This window comes from Podarcis pityusensis, assembly GCF_964106645.2.
Source record: "Podarcis pityusensis genome assembly, chromosome: 7".
NCBI classification, from domain to species: Eukaryota; Metazoa; Chordata; class Lepidosauria; order Squamata; family Lacertidae; genus Podarcis; species Podarcis pityusensis.
The window spans coordinates 31,182,786-31,200,831 of NC_138031.1; the positions used below are offsets into that span (position 1 = coordinate 31,182,786).

The 18,046-nt window shown below is 40.0% G+C and overlaps 1 long non-coding RNA gene across 1 annotated transcript in view; it reads right to left on the reverse strand.

The window, feature by feature from the left end:
- Positions 1-294: 294 nt before the first annotated feature.
- LOC308481380 overlaps positions 295-18,046 on the reverse strand; it is a 20,666-nt gene continuing 2,914 nt past the window's right edge. The window contains exons 2-4 of the long non-coding RNA XR_013988609.1: positions 17,112-17,294; positions 7,535-7,589; positions 295-3,206 (exon numbers count right to left, since the gene is read on the reverse strand). This is a non-coding gene — a long non-coding RNA (uncharacterized lncRNA). The remainder of the gene's footprint in view (positions 3,207-7,534; positions 7,590-17,111; positions 17,295-18,046) is intronic.

The window sequence follows — 18,046 nt, forward strand, 5'->3', positions numbered from 1 at the left end:
TCCTGATTCCTCCTTCAGTCCTCAGCCCACCACCATGAACACCTTCTAACTTGTAGAATAACTTCTCTGGAGATGATTGTGGGATTGCTGCAGACCACGTGGAGGAGGGTTTAGTCCACCCTACTCTTCTGTTAACAGATTCTGCAACTAGATCAAAAGTTCTTCTGTTAGATTCCACCCACTGTGAGAACATTTTGCTTGCAATATATATAGATACCACCTATATCTTCTTATCATTATGATGACCATTTTGCTGGTCTTTGTAATATGATTGACAAACTCTCACAAAGACATGAAAGTATCAAGAGGGCTTAAGGTGGAAAAAAAATGTGCCTTTTGGAAAACGTTTGATCACATGTCAAAGATACAAATATGATGATGCCCAGTCTCAACAACATTCCTACATATGTATGTTTAAAAAAAAAAAAGACAGTTATTTACTTCAAGTAGCATGAATAAGGAAAGCATATGGAATTTCCTTCCAGATCATAAAGTTTTTATTATGGCACAAATTAACAATAGTTTTTTAATATACAGTATATTGGGTTGTGACATTACAGATGTCCCAAATGAGGAAACTCCTCATGGTTTAATGAGATATTATCGGAATGGCTTCTTAGAACTAGCTCCTTCCTTATAAACCCTCAGACCACCTCAAAAGTACAATTCAGACCCATGTGTGGTTCAGTCAATTAATTACATGCTTAATACACATGTAATGGTTGTTGCTATCTGTACATGGTTCCAAGCAGGCAAAATGGGACAGTTAACTCCAAAATGTGCAGTGAACCAGAATCCTCCCATGTATCAGGCCCCACATGGAATGGAACAAGGCGACATTGCTGCAATAAATACATAAAACATTAGAATATGAATTTCTTGCAGTCAGAAGAATAATCAGATGGCTATGGACATTTGCAATACAAATGTACAAATTGTATTCATAAAACTGACACTGGAAACTTGTGAAACTTTGAACCTCAAAAAAATGGTTTGACGTGTTTTCTTGGGAACGGAACCAAACATAAAGGAACACAGACAAAATAAGGAAGTGGCAAGAAAGGAGTCTCTTTTGATTTATTTGACTGGACTTAGAGCCATAGAACCATGGTCATGTGTCATATTTTACAGAGGATAGTCCTCTGTTTGAGCAGGTATTGGTCCAAGTCCAGATGAAAGATAAAGAAGGGAGAATGGAGGGTGCCTTGAAGTTGTCTATCACAGATGACACCTGAGCAGCAGCCTTCTAAGCCAACACTTCCCTGAGAAAATGTGGTGGTCACCATTGTAATGGTTGGGTCTCTCCCACAGAAGTGAGACAAGTCAGGTTTATTGTTCAAAACACACAAATCACTCTGGGGCTCAGTCACTCAGCGTCTGCTTCCAAATTAGTTGTTGCCGAGTCTGAGTTCCTCCCCTTCCTCTTCCCACATTTAAAGCCCCACTTTCACTTCTTTTCCTGTTCATGCCCCTCATTAATTCTTGCGCACCTACACATCATGGGATGGGCTATTTCCGGTGGCCTCTCCCTCTGAGTCCGAGCTTAAACTGTCAGTCTGTGTCTTCTCCCTTGAACTCCCCCCTTCCTTCTCCTTGTTCTTAGAGCTCAGGCTTCTACTGCAACTAGGCTGCTCTTCCCTCGTTCCGCATTCCTGCCTAATTACCTCTTCCTGTCTCTCCATGCTCTCCCCCTCTGTCAGCAACGGGACACAGCTGACATCCAACTTGAATGACTTTAAGACAGAATTATGACAAATTCATGGAGGATAAAGCCATCTACAGTTGCTAGCCATCCAAGTTGGTGGCCATTACAGTCATGCCTCATGTTACGTTTGCTTCATGTTACATTCTTTCAGGATACGTCCCGCGGCAACCCAGAAGTACCGGAAAGTGTTACTTCCAGGTTTTGCCACTCGCGCATGCGCAGACGTGCAAAATTACGTCATGCACATGCGCAGAAGCAGCAAATCACAACCTGCGTGTGCACAGACTGCAGGTTGTGCTCTTTTCATGTTGCAAACGGGCCTCCGAAATGGATCCCGTTCGCAACCAGAGGTACCACTGTACTACCTCTTGTGGGAGAGAATTTCATTGTTTAACTATGTGTGGTATGTAGTAGTCCTATACAGATGTAACCGTGTTGAAATAAGGGTAGCAAAATCTCAGCTGAGAACCTCAAATCAAGTATATGACTGACGCCCTTCTTTGGAAATTAAACCAATGTCCAGACTTTGACATAAATGGAGTCTCTCCTTCACTAAATATCTTATGTGACCAACATTAGCCAATCATATGATAACTGCTAGAGAACTCTCTAGAATTTGGTTACCAACCAATCAAATTCAAACACATAATAATGTATGAAAGCATTTACAATTTCAGTGAATTAAATTACTATACTTTTTGTACAGTCTGTTGCTGTTGTAAAGAGAATCACCAACCCCACTTTCAAGCCTTTCCCTCAGTCTGCCATGTTCTGATGCCTCAAAACAGGTATGTGAATGTTTACTGTCATCACCTTATTACATATATACCATCACTGCAAATCTATACAACCAATAAATCTTTCAGAAGTTGCACCAATGTAGGAAAAGCTCTCTAATAACTGCTTAAATATTGACAGCCATTAAGAGAACCACAGCACAGTTAAAAATCTTTCAGTGTTCCTGGAATATATTTTCCTCTCTCGGTATTCTATCCGCTCAATTCTTTTGTCATCTGTTTCTGCCATATTTTGGCTTTAGTATTGCTGTTAATTAGAGGTGACTATAGTTTGATTAATTGCTAACATGTGTCACATATGCACAATATGAAGAGCTGCAGTCTAATTTTTTCCACTCACTGCATGCCTGAATTCAATGGATTTAAGCCAAACATTTCTTTTTAATGACTAAAGAACCTAATCTTATCACAGCGAACAATGTGGATGTAATCAAAATAAGACACTCTAATCCATTCAAAGTGTTAAAAGTTCACAGAAGTATGCAATAACCATGGGCCACATTTCACAATTGCAAGCTGGATCACAAGGGTAGCAACAGAGGCCATCTGAGTGTCCTTCTTCCTCCGTTTAAGACTGTGCATTTGCTTCCAAGTTTGCGCTTAGCTTTTTGCAGCCTCATGACTTGCTTCTCCGTGCTCCACGGTAGTTTCGATTCCACGTGCAACAGCTCTTGGCGAGCCTTCATAAAGCTCACAGTGAATACCTATAAGAACACATACAGTGACCATTCACTCTGCACAGTGGTCTATATAGATGTCATTCTCTATACTCACAAAGCTGTGGTTTCTTGGTTTTACTTGCCATGCCCTCTCTCATCTGCACCTTTGTTCTACACAAACCAATTTACTGTCACTGCTGCTGCAAAGACCTGAGCTAATGTGAGGGACAACTAAGCATGGGATATTTTTCTCATTTTTACCTGTTAAATTTATATCCAATCTTCCTCCCTAAAGAGCCCAGGGCAGCAACAATTTATTTAATAATAATAATAAAAATACTATTAAAACCAGTTCCTCTTCAACCAGACTTTTGGCTGATTGATATCCAATGTCTCTTTAAATGTGCCATGAAATGGGGGATTATTGGGTTGTCTTTGTTCTTCTTTGTATTATGTATTTTTTATATATATTGTAATTTTATGTTGTGAACCGCCTTGATATCTACGGGTATAGGGTGGAATATAAATTTAATAAAAACAAATAAATGATGTGACCAAACAACGGGGGGATTCAACATTGTGCTCTTTTGATTGTTCCATTAGTGTTAGCATTTCTGGTCACTAGACAAAATGATTCCCCTTCTCCTCACCCACATGCACTTTTCAAGGCCTTCTCCTGACCCTAGATTTGGGTGAGGCGTCAGGGTGGAGAAGCCCTGTTGTGCTAAAGGAATGCCTAGCACTGGGTTCCACTAGCATGCCACATTAGTTGAACCTGGGCCAATGTTTCTGTACAGGACTGCTGAAACGGGAAAATGCTTGGTAGGCATCTAAAGGAGTACAGGATGTTAGTTTCTCTTTGCCACTGAGCAGCTGCTTGGAGTCACAGGACTCTGTTTACATTCCAGAGACAGTCCAGACTGTTGGAAGTCTCACGGGAAAGGAGATGGGATGTGACGTTAGTGGGTTTCCTGTTCCCTTTGTTCCTTTGTTTCGGTTGCTCTCTGCTTTCATAGAGAGAGGATGTCTTTTCTGTCTGCGTAGTTTAGAAATAAAACTCTTTGCAATGTAGCCCAAACCTCTCGTCTCTTTCCTGTGCTGGAAACTCTGCTGAATGCGGGAACGTGCCTTGGAGCCTCATCAAAGGCTCAGGTCATTAATTATTCATCGGGAGACGATTCCAAAGGCTCGGCTGGAAAATGAGCTTTATCAGCTTGGCCGAGCGGAGTTTCCGACACAGTAATGTAAATTATGGCACGTGCCTAATGTCAATAGGCAGGGAGTTCCAAAGGAACACTAAGGGAATGGTTCCTAACAAATGTGGAACAGATATTTTGTGGCACTTGCAGAAGTGCAAGTTTTACAGACCAAAGTGACCAAACCAGCAGTTATGCATCGACCTATTGGTCCCTCTAATAGCCAAGCATGCTATGGTGAAAAGGAAATGACTCCTTGGTGGATGGTGGATGGACACACACTGTTTTTTAAAAAAAAAAAAAAAATATGGAACGCTTCACGAATTTGCGTGTCACACACTGTTAATGCTACAATAGATTGTAGTGGGTTTTGTGGATTTGAATATAAACCAAAAAGTTCTCACAGCGCTGGAATTAATGTGTTTTGTTTCAACACACACAAGTGTAGACTGTTGTAAATAAGATCTGTACTAGAAAAGTTACACTCCAAGAAAAACAACAATAGTATTTCCATTTTCTGGTTCTGGCTTTTTTTTTTTTAATGTACGGCTTTTATATTATACAGCCCCTGGTAGTAAGTGAAATATAATTCTAATTAATTTTTCCTACGGCTGTATACAAATCAATAATTGTAAGCATCCCAAAGGAAAAAGCACGCTACATGGTCCTCCAGGTTCCTAATGAATGCAAATAAGCTGACCTTTTTCTGACAACTATGAATATTGTTTCACAATTTTACCACCAAAATTGCTGTAATCAGCAATTCATGCTGCAAATCTGGAGCCAATAATAGTTCTAAATAACTATTCATTATAGCAAAGCAGGATGTGAATTGCCCCTCAACTGAAGTAGGAGTAGGGGTGCACAACTCAAATAACTCTTAGGGCCACTTTCACGTGTCTATTAACTCAAGGGAGAGGGAAAGCATTTTGTTACAATTTAAACCAGCCACATGGAGAGGCCTTTGCACAGCAGAGGGAGAAGCTGTATCTCAGTGGCAGCCCATCTGCTTTCTATGTAAAAGGTCCCAGGTTCAATCCGTAACTTCTCCAGGTAGGAATGGAAAAAGACTGATGTCTTAAACCCTAGAATCTGTGACTGGCCCATGTTGTCAGTGCTGAGCTAGGTGGACCAATGACCTGATTTGACAGAAGGCAGCTTCCTATGTTCCTGTTCCACAGCTGGCTCTTCCTTCAGACCTTCACTCAATGCATGAAGGGGTGAGACCAGGAAGGTGGGCATAACAACAGGGTGGCACCCCTGCTTCCCCCTTAATCATGTGGAGCCCCTTTATGGGATTAATCCATGAAGGGGGTCTAGTTAAACCAGGATTCAAAAGAACTGGGATGTGGAACAGAATGAGCCATGGAACGATAGAGAATGGGCTGTGCATAGTCATCCCTATATTTCCCATCTTCCCATCTGTTTTGTTTTGGTTTTTCTGAGGATCTTTGGATGCTATCAACCATGGTATCCTGTAGGATTGGTTCTGTGGTGTAGAAGCTGGTGGCCTGGAGATATCCTGGCTCCACTCCTGCCTACTGAACTAATACTAGACAGCAGCACTGGGGGACTTCTGCTTGGCTCCATGGCATCTATAGTATGAAGATCTGTCAATCCATATTGTCCTTTATGCTCTTTAACATCTACCTGAAGCCGCTGATGAGTGGCATATAGATGTCATCAATATGCTGATGACACTCAACTTTTTTCCCTCTTTGTGACCTGAATCAAGTGAGGCTATCTAGGTGAAAGACTGGCGCTTGGATTTGGTAATGGGCTTGGGAAAGTTCAATAAACTGAAGCTGAAACCCAACAAAGACACAGATATTTGTGCATAGGTGGTTATCATATCCAGGACTTAGGGGCCCAATCTGTTCTAGATACGGTTGTACTCCTCTTGATGGAGCAGGTCTCTGTCTTACTCCTGCTATTACTGGATTCACCCTTGTCACTGGAGGCCCAAGTGGCTTCATTGGTGCAGAGTCCCTTTTTCAGTTCCAGCTGGTTCACCAGCTGCAGCCACTTCTGATAGGGCCTTCTCGGTAGTGGTGCCCATCCTGTGGAACACCCTCCCACCAGATGTCAAAGGAAAAAACTACCACCAGACTTTTAGGAGACATCTGAAGGCAGCCCTGTTTAGGGAAGCTTTTAATATCTGAAGGACTATTGTATTTTAATATTTTGTTGGAAGCCGCCCAGAGTGGCTGGGGAAACCCAGCCAGATGGGTGGGGTATAAATAAATAAACAAACTATTATTACTATTACTATTATTATTATTATTAAGATGGGGCTTTCCACACTTTCCATTTATAGTCATATAATTGTTGCTCCCCACCCCCCCACCCCCCCACCCCGAGTTTTGGGCATCCTGCCACATACCAAATGTCATTATTCAGTTAGTGTTCTGGAATAATGTACTTTGTGTCTGCAGCAAAAACAACAACAACCCTGACTTTTGTGAAATATCCAGAATGGATCCCAATATTTTCATTCTGGTGGCATGTGTACAAGCAACATCCTAGCTTCTGTGTAGAGGGGAAAGGATGGGCAACTGTGGCTTGGCAGACACCTGTTTTGAACAACTTCCCTCTGTCCGTTTGCAAGCTCAGTTTAGTGGAGAGATGTGGCAGGCAGAGATGACGGCCCTGATTCAAACTCCTGCCCATGGCAGCAAGCATTAGCTGTGGAGAAAATTTCATCACAAGGTTCTTCATAGCTGTGTCAGACACCTAGTTCCCCTTCTAACCTTCTATACTTCCGGAAGATTTGAATTCCTGAACACTAGGCATGGAACACAAAAAAGACGCAAATGTTCATAACTCTGATATTCATGAACTGGAGGAACACGAGGGTACATAAAGGGTATGACTACAGCTATGGAGCTGTCCTCAGTTTAGGCGCAACCTGCTGTTAGTGTGGTAAGGAAAACTCACTCTTTAATAATAGCTATTTGTGACCAAACGCATGGACAATCAGCTACAAATGCACTCTTTAAAAGGTTGAATCAAACAGCAACTATACCACTATAAATGGTAAGTGCAGAAAGTCCCATAAATTCTAGTCCAATAGTGCTCTCCACCTCCATTTAGAGTCAGATTGCAGTACTGGCTTGAGTGGCAAGCCCAAATCCCTGCTTGATAGCATTTGACAAGTCATTCCTCAGCCTAACCTACCTCACAGGATTGTTGTGAGAATGCAACGAGGCCCATGTACGGTGCTCCAAGCTCCCTAGTAAAAGAGAGGAGTGCAAATGTGATTGATTAAAAAAAGATGAGAGTTTTGTGATTGATTTGCATAGAAGTGGATTGTACTATAATTGTCGTACATTTCAATCAGCAATATTAAGTAACCAGCATGTTATTTTAAATGGTCCTTTCTATTTAACAGGCAATTTTCTGCATGCAGTTAGCCTGGGAGCAGTCTGGAATAATGCAACAGAGCTTTGATTGAATCAAGCAGGTATTGCTTCATATACCAAGGAGAAGCTTTCTACAATATAATACATAGGTTTTCTCTCCAAAAAACAGTACAAACTATGTGGCACAGTACAAACTTGTAAATGTACCATAGCAACAAAACAAGAGAAAGGCTAAAGAAATAAGGATGAAATAAAAGCCTAATAATACACATCTAAGAGTTTAACACACAAAAGCTGTCTGGTAAACTGGAGAGAACATATATCATTCTGCACAAAAGGCTCACACTGAATTAGACATTCAAAAAAGATTTTTGTAAAAAGATGATATTGATTTCATTATAATACTGTAAACAGTTTCCCTGTTGTTTATGAAAGTTGTTGTTTTGCTATAGAGCAGCATCACATTCTCAAAGTTTCCTTGAGACAGATTGGGCTACCCTACTGAAGCATACTGGATCAATGAAAACAAAAGAGAAATTTGACTAATGCCTACTGTGCATATGACACATATGATGTTCTAAACTGAGCTAAACAATCTTTTCTTGATGACATCTCAAAAGATACCTCAACTCTCTAATACTTGTAATTCTTTCATGTTCTGAATGAATCCCTACTACATCTCACTCAATATCGATCTTTAAGCCATGTCTCCCAATCCTTTTCCCTGTGTGGTCACTGAACAGTATAAAAGTTCAATAGGAAGATCAGCTGCTCATCCACTTTTTGCTAAAGCAATTTGTATTATGGATTTACTTTAGCAGTCTACAGTGGCAGTTGCTGTTTTTACTATTTAAATGCTTTGATTATCTGACCTTGCTTACTTTATCTTTTTAAGCGCTGTGCATGAGCTTTAAAAGTTGATCAATAATGAGGGATTCCTCCACCACATTATGCAGAAATCAATCCCGTTTTGGGCTATTTGTATTTCACTCTTACGAGTCCATCTGTCTAGGTTAATTTTATATTTTCTCTTTCTTTCTTTCTTTCTTTCTTTCTTTCTTTCTTTCTTTCTTTCTTTCTTTCGTAATTTGGACCTGTCTTTGCAAATAGACATTCCTGGGTCTCAACGGAATCCAGGAACTATGATTTGTAGTAAGTGTATCAATGGAAGAAGCCTTTCAGGAAAGTTGTGGAATCATTTCCTGTACAGGATTTTAAGATAAGACAAGATGAGCATCTGGTTGGTATGGCCTAAGTCAAGGGATTCCTGCTGCCACTGCAAGCTGGACTAAAAGACTCCAAAGATTCCTTTCAATTTTATCATTTTGTTGCATCTGGAAGTATTTTGCAGGACAGTGGGGTGTTTTTTTTAACAGAAATCTAGCATTTAGAAATAGTAAAGATTTTACTGAGTTTTATCACTGTAAATGGTAGTTGTACAATCATTTACAATTAAAGCTCTGTACTTTGGCATCTTTCCCAAACAAACGCAGATGTGATGTTGTTAAGAAAACAGCAGCCATGGGGATCGAGACCATGGTGTGTGGGAAGGGGGATTTTAACCCTTTGTCCTGGTGTGGTTCCAACTTAGATCGCCCAGCTTCTATTTGCAATGGGACCTTTCCTGCAAATAAGTGCAAGTAGCAGAGGGGGGAGGGGGGTCCAAGGGGATGTAACCCCTACCCATGCCATGATCCCAATTCAGACACACACACCCCATACAGCTGCTATTTATTCTAGGAAAAATAATGCAATTAATGGCAATGAATAATTGCATGTCTATTTTGGTCCACAGTGATATATGCAAAACAAAAAGATTGCATTCAAAATGTGATTGGTAACTTTCCACAAATATGTGATTGCATGCTGTACTACTATTCAGAGCTCTTTTGTTTTCAAACCCCTCAGTGTTCTTCCTTTCCCAATCTACTCAGACCTCTCCCATTGCTTCAAGCCACCATCATTTCCCTCTCGGTGTCTCTCGCTTCTTGCTCCTATGCCACAGACACTGTAGGACTTGCTCTTTTGCTACCCTACCCCACCCTACGCTGACTTTATACAAATCCAGAATTCTGATGTGTGAGTACAAAACATCCAATGGGGCTGCACTCTGACTTCATTCAAATCCACGATGGTGATGTGGTGCTACCGATCCTCCACTGGGGGGGGGGGTTGTGTGATGACTATCTAGTGCAAACATAGTATGCAGAGAGAAACAAAATGAGTGGAACTGTCACAGAACCAGTGCTGCAAATAAATAGCCACGCCTAACAAATTGTTAGCTAGGCTCTTTTTCTTCCTTTAAGGATGGGAGAAAGGAACAACACCTTTATGTCGCCTTCAGGACTGTATTTTAAAGGGTGTGCATGGAAGAGTATCTTCCCATCCCAGGAAACTGTGCACTACTTCTAAAACCCATCTCTGCTATTTAAAAAAGAATGAGATGGAATTTTCATAGCAGTGTGCATAAGAGAAATTCCTTGCTCACTTCCGGGAAGCTGGGCAAGGAATCAGATCTATGGACAGTTCTACCTCTCATGGTACATCTTATGACTCCTGCCCTGTTCTCTAGGCAGAAGTAGGTAGCCCATGTAGCATAGGGGGAAATGCCAGGAAGGGGGGCATACTGCCATACTGCCCAAAATTCAAAAAACGTTGGCCCCATAGGGGAATCCAACATTCTTTGGTTTAATTGACTGCATCTTGATTATGCAGGTGATTTTTTTCATAGCCATCACTATCATGCTCACAAAAATTGCATTCTTATTTAAGTAATCTGTGCCATGGTAGTTAAATTAAACTTTCATATTCAGAGCTGATATTCTTTTCTTTATTCAGGTGCTGGGGATAAACTGGAGTTGCCCATCTTTATCACGCTTCCCTCCAACCTTCCAAATTGTTGTTGTTTAGTCGTTTAGTCGTGTCTGACTCTTTGTGACCCCATGGACCAGAGCACGCCAGGCACTCCTGTCTTCCACTGCCTCCCGCAGTTTGGTCAAACTCATGTTGGTAGCTTCGAGAACACTGTCCAACCATCTTGTCCTCTGTCGTCCCCTTCTCCTTGTGCCCTCCATCTTTCCCAACATCAGGATCTTTTCCAGGGAGTCTTCTCTTCTCATGAGGTGGCCAAAGTATTGGAGCCTCAGCTTCAGGATCTGTCCTTCCAGTGAGCACTCAGGGCTGATTTCCTTAAGAATGGAGAGCTTTGATCTTCTTGCAGTCCATGGGACTCTCAAGAGTCTCCTCCAGCACCATAATTCAAAAGCATAAATTCTTTGGCAATCAGCCTTCTTTATGGTCCAGCTCTCACTTCCAAGCTTCCAAATACATCTTGGTAACAACAGATGGCTTCACCAGATTGACCTTGTTCTGATCCTTGCAGTTTTTGCTCTTGTTCTATTGGTGCTAGTGCTAATATTTAAACTGCCCAGTGTTATCCACAATTTAAAGGGAAAGCATTTATTCCACATTAGGTTAGGCAAAAGGCAAAGTCAGCCAAGTATATTGTGCATGATGTAATTTAATTGATGTAACCACATGATGTAATTCTTATAGCTTGTTCCTCGTTCTAAGCAAAATATAATGGGAACAGATGCTAAAGTAAAGTTTTGCTGATGGAAATATAGGCATGCAAATTAATATGTATATAATTTATAATCATGGAGCTGATTCCATGACTGCATCAGTTAAGACAGCTCTGTTTAAAGGGATTCGTATTGTTTAATGATGGGGTCTCCATATCATTATGTAACCCAAATGACAAAAAAAAGCTGTCTGAAATTAATTTAAGATGGGTTCTGCCTCAAACGTGTTGAACACAAACCACAGATTGAATTGTCTTTGTATTTTTGGATCTGCTGTGAGTTCTCGCAGATTCATTCCTTCATATATGTATTTGTTACACAAAATATCAATTTGTCTCATGAGATTATAATTCTTCAATTGCATGTGATCTGAGCATAAATTCAAGCTTTTTAGACTGTTGGTGTTCAAAGTGATACTGGAGAAGATTAAAGGTGATAGTTTGAGACAAAAGGGTGACAATATCAGGAGAATCACATTTCATGAGCATATATAATGTTCATTGACGTAAGGATGAAAAATATTGGGAGAATGCATAATGACATTGTAACCATGAAAACATTTTTTTTTTAAATGCTGCATGCTGATTTGATAAAAGTATGATGGATTTCATTATGGCCACTAGAGAAAGATCCTGTCTTGTCCTCGTAGCTCCAGTGTGAAACTCAAATGCTGCTTCTGTGAAATTTCAGCAGCTGCTCTACTTCACTCTCTAATATTTTGCTGCTGCTAATTCCTAAATATGGCAAAGGAAAGACAGTTTGGTTCCCCCTCCCTCATAAAACAATAACAATTCTTTATATACTAACTAAGGCAATACCAACAAAAAGGGAATGGGGTTTTATGTGCAGCACATACGGAACATTTTCAAAAGCTATCACACAGTACACTAAATAATAAAGATATTATTTTTGCTTTTATTTCTTCAAAACTCAGTTCCTTGAAAGCTGAACAACCAGTGTTATGGGGGATTAAAGAATTTGGCATATAAAAGACCTGTTAAAAATAGCTGCTAAAGATCGAAAACAGCTTTCCCCAGAGGCCACGTTTTACATTTTTCAATGTCTAGCTCCTTTAAAAAATAATAATAATAATAAAAGGTGATGAAGAACAAAGCCAAACTCTAGTGGGGCAATTCACTTTCTATGCAAAACTTTTTCGCTTGCAGTTATTGATTGAAGCCAAAAGCAGCCATATGCAGATCAAGATAGGAGCTACAATAAACTGGTTAGTTGATGAAATTGTTGTGTCTAAAAATCATATGTTCCTTATCTGATATTTCCCTTTAGATGTAGAAAATTGGGGGGGGGGGGGTATAAGGAAGCTCTACATAAAGTGTACGTATCACTACATGCCCAGCCCTGAAAGAGAAAAGTCCATACTTTATTCCTCAAGTGAGTAAATGTTAAGAGAGAAGAATCCAAGTTTCATGATGCAGCAGCACAAAGCTGGGAAGTGAAAATTATGTTGCAGCAGAGTCTTGAAAATATGACTGTAAAAGTTAATCAATAAAATGTCTATTCCTGTCTATTCACTAGGGGCCCCAGCTGCATAGCTTCACACAATCAATACTACAAATTATTACGATTTCCAGGTTCCCACTGGACATTCTGAACAAATCTTTCAAGTGTAACAGGCTTACATAGTGGGGTTGTTGTAGCTGAGCTTGCCCCCCCTTCAAACTTTATATGTAGCTCGTCCAGAATAAGTGGTAATAAAAATCTTAAAGCCTGTGAATTTTCTACAGCTGTTAAATATTTTCTTTCTGGCCTACCTATGCCTTGTTGGGTGTTTTCTTCATTTTATACGACATCAAATAAGGTAAAGCGTTACTTTGTACTCATGTTAGGAACTCGCATTGTGGTAACAATAGAGGAGATAACTTTGCACATGTTGGTTTTACACATGTACAAACATGCCACACAATTTGAAATAGATTGCTGAACGGAAAACAAAATGGAATAACTTCTCACCTACCTGTCCTCTGCAATTTCCATATTTTTTTCTGCAGACCCCACCCTTCCTGCATTTGCCCATTCGCCATACTGAAAACCAAGTTCTTAGTGAGTTTCAGTGTTGGCACAAAGCTCATTTAAGTTGCTGCAATTAGGGCTGGAAAAGCCAGTGTTACCATTCTCCCAGGACATTACCCTGACTTGCAAGGATCCCCCATCCATGCTCATAGCATGTCCTTGGCTTCTGTACATCTTCTTAGCAATGAGGCAGGTTGGAGAGGAAGCTTTCTTCCAGCTAGGGTGTGCCCACCTCTTCTGCTGTAGAAATGGCCCTTTATAATCTCACTGCATGGATATGGGGAATAGCTGCTCTCTAGCAGTTGCTCAGACAGTGAACCTGATACTCCCATAGACATTGCAAATGCATAGAGCTTTGGGATGAGAGAAATCTGGGAGCATGAGCTTTGCTTCATGACTAGCTGCTACAGGGAAAAGGCTTCTCTTTGTGGTTGCAGCTACAATGTAATGAGATTATGGGTCAATTTAAATCAGGGGTGAATACAAAAGTGTCTTCCAATTTGGGAGGTCATTTTGCTACATACTCTCTCTCTCTCTCTCTCTCTGTGTGTGTGTGTGTGTGTGAGAGAGAGAGAGAGAGAGAGAGAGAGAGAGAGAGAGAAAGTGAAATCTCCAAGAGTTCTTAGAAAATTCTCTTCTGAGAAAAAGCTCACTTAATATTAGTTTTCAACTCATATTGGTGGATAAAGGAAGGAATAGGCTAAAAGGACTAGAGGGAGTTGCTTGCTAGAACAAAATATCAATAAATATAAAACCTGCATCTACATGAATGGCAAAACTGGGGAGGTCATGTCCCTGACTATTCTCTAGCAGAAGCACGAATTTCACCATCAGTTCAGAAAGAGCTCAGAAATGAAAAATTTCACAGAAAATTATTTTTGTGAGAATTCTTTTTGGCTCTCAGCCTTAATTCAAATATTATAGTCTTAACAGCCTCAAGTAGGCTGATAGTAATGCAAGAAATTCTCCTGGCTTTCATGTGGTAGGTAGTAACACTTGAAATCCATTCATCACATGGCTTGCACTAGCCATATGGAGAGTCTACGTGCCAACAGCATGCATTTCAGGCTGCATAGGTACTGGTGTAGAAACTTCCAAAATGACTAGAGAGATCAATCTGGTGAATAGCGTTCAAATGCTCTAGGTTATGCAAATATTATCATGAACCAGTGTTTCAGGCAATGTCTTCATGGTGGTTATAGTGCTTTGAATCAGCCTCATTAAGCAGTGGAAAGACCATAGCAAAGTGGTACAGTATCTGCTTTTCATGTGGAAGGTCTCAGGTTCATTTCCTGGCATGTCCAGGAATATCCTCTGGCTGGGAATGTCCCCTGCCTGAAACTTTGGAGAGCCACTGTTGATCCGTGCAGACAGTAGTAAGCTAGATGGACCAGTGATCTGGCTTAGTAAAAGGCAGCTTCCTATGCCCACCACAGGATGTGATCTGAAACCAAATTAGTGCCTCCACGGTTTTTGAAATGACTACTCACTGAGTGAATATTTACTTACCAAGATGTACATACAAACACGTGGAAAGTTGTTTCTCTGTAACATGCTGCCCAATCGGAAGATATATTTTTTTTCTGTGGAAGTGTAGGAGTGGTAGAATTCTCTGAAGCAATTTACAGGGTAGTCCTTGTGGCCAGCTTACCAGCTGTTTACCTGAACACCAAGGCAATTTCCCACTTGGTCAATGTTTGTCTATAGCTACTCGCCATGGCAAAGGGAACTGTGTGTGACCACAGCTCACCAGCTGCATTACTGCTGCCTGCATAAGGCAGCCATGTGCTAGTGCTTCTAAAGTCCAGGTTTTGCACCAGTGCTTAAGCCTGAAACAAGGTGTTGCTAAGCACACAAGCAAATGAGATTCAGCAAAAGTTGAACAAGCTCTCTACACAACCTCTTAATTTGGCAAAGAGAAGGACTAACCAATAAGGTTAAATATCAAGTCCACATTTGCAGCTTTAGAATTATGACTAAATAGATACCTTTCGTTCTTAAATGGGTATGGCTCAGTTTAATTGTTTAGTTTATTTTAGATTAAACTGGGTGCTTCTAATATGAAATGTTGTATTATTAAGTTTTGTTCTACTCGGAACTTCAGTTTCACAAATGAAGACTGGTCTTCTTAAAGGGAAACTGAATAGAGCAATGTGGCATAAAGGGAACAATGCCACAACTCAGAACTAAGCTGAAGGTTCATGCAGAAAAGTGGGATGCACTGTCTGGTTTGGTAGTAATTGTTCACATGCCTCTCCAGTAAATGAACAACTTATACCTTTCCAGTAACATTTTCCCTGGATATGGAAGCTTTGAGTAACGTGGTGGATAGATTTACCTGTTTTGTCAAGTTCAGGGGTATCTTTGTTTTCCACTCATAACATAGAATTAGAAAAGTACAAGTGGATTGTGTGGCTATTTTGAGCTTCTCTCACACAGGATGCAAGGATAAAAGTCACCTTACATAAGAAGCAAAAGAAACAGGCAATGTAAGTGGTCTTGCATTGTGGACCTATGGGCCCCCAAAAATCCACAATAATGCCATCACAACTATTGCAAAGTTATACCTGCCAAACATACTTCTACTGCTTGCAAATTTACCTTTAGATGTGGCTGACATGGTCCCTTTAGGATTCCAGGATCTCCTCATAACAATGTTATATTAAGTGACAAAAATGTTTCTTTTTCTTACACACATAGAAGAGTGTGTGGCAAAGCAATTGTTTGGGATTCTAAGGGCCCCTGCCGGTCTCATCTACAGGTAAATTCCAAACAAACAATCATAACCTTGCTAGGCATAGCACTACATAATAGCTGTGTGACAAAGTTTCATCATTTGACATTGCAGTGGAATCAGAGATGTAGATATCTCGGGAGAAAGCTCCAAACCTCGCTGCAACTTTCGTATTAATAAAAACCTCTTTGTGATTAAGCCATCACTTCAGGAAACGTATCTTAGAACTTCTGAAGTTCACATTTAATTTGTGATATTGAAGGGAAAAAAGACCCAGCCTGAGAAAGCTACCTAAATTGAATGCACAATGTAACAAATTCAGCAAGAAGAATGCATTATTCAGAGTATTTACATATAGTGAAAGAGACAAAGGCATTTAGCTGAGATGAATACCTTTCATAACATTCGCTTGAAAACTGAACAATGAATCAATTTATGATTCATAAACATGAAAAAACTCTTTGAAAGTTTTAGCATTTCCCTTAAAGGGGGGAGAGAGAGAGAGAGAGAGAGAGAGAGAGAGAGAGAGAGAGAGACCTATTAGGATTAGGATTTGAGTTCATTTTAGCAACTTCATATGTTACTCGTTACTCAGACTAGAAGCTCAAACTCTTAAGTTTGCTTTAATTTGGGAGCGTCTTGCTTTGAGGCAGCTTCTTGAACCAAAAAAGACAGACAATAAGAGCCATATGTAACCTTCAGACCCCCAAAAAGAGAGGAAGATGAGAATGCCACTGGCAGATAGACAATAAAGAAAACTATTTTTCCCCTCAACAGCAGATTTTCACGTTTTCAGAGGGGGGAAAGGGGAGCATTAAAAAGATTTCTGGTTAACACATTTTGGATGAAAAACTGAAAGGCTAGTTTTAAACGGAGTTTATCAATTACTTAATACTTGATTCAATCAATACATCAGTCAAAGACATTTACAAAACACACCACCAGAGCAAAACAAACCCTACAGCAGAGAGCTGAAAGAATTATTGCTGACTTCTGGCTCGCCTTCAACCCTTACTGAAACATCAAAACAAACAGTAACTCACTTGTAATCACTAATTTCTTCATGAGAATCTATAATGCATTCGCTCAGTGGCTTCAGTTCTGTCTGTGATTTTCTACTGGTCGGGGCGAACTTGGTTCTGCTCTTTCCTCACTTAGCTGCTCTTGACTTGCTTTCAAGCTGGATTCCATTAGATGTTTTTCATCCTGGCTGGCAAATTCTTGGGCTGGAAGATAATAAAAGCATCACAGTTTCAAAAAAAGCCAGCGACATACTTTTGTTGTTGTTTCGTTTTACACTTACTAAACCTGTTGTAAATGAACTTGGAGAATGTGAGGGGTTTTTTTCTGAAAAAATCTATTTCTGCTTGCAAGTATTAAATACAAACACAGACAGGGAGTGAGAGATGTTTCTAAAAACCTGTATATATCTTCAGATAAATATTAAATATGTGTAATACTTTCATCAGTCGCTAAATGCTCTTATATTCTGTACCTGGGCTAACATCCATTGTTGTGTAGCAAATTTTTTCAAAAGCAGGTACAGTTTGTTTTAGACTTTCAGAATGAAATTTTGTTTGATATTAACTGCCTCTCGTTTTTCAACAGATTAACACTCTACATCTTTAATATAATTAAGGTATAAACTGAAAACTTCTGCGTCACTAAATTCTTTCCATTGTAGAGTACCACTCGACTATATAAACAAAATCTTTTCCCAAGGTCATCCAAGAGATGGCACTCTTTCATTAGCCCAAAGAATCTAGGGCAGTGTGTTTCAAGCTTCCTTAGAAAAATAGGCATTTTAAGACAAAGACATTTTTCCTTTGTTCTTTTGTTGACCATATTCTAAGAAATATACATATATAGGTGTTCATTTAAATATTTGTCCTTTAGCACAGATATATAGCAGGGCGTGGGTTTTTTAAAAAAGGTTTTGGCAAATATACAGCCGCAGACATACAAATGTTTATTCAGT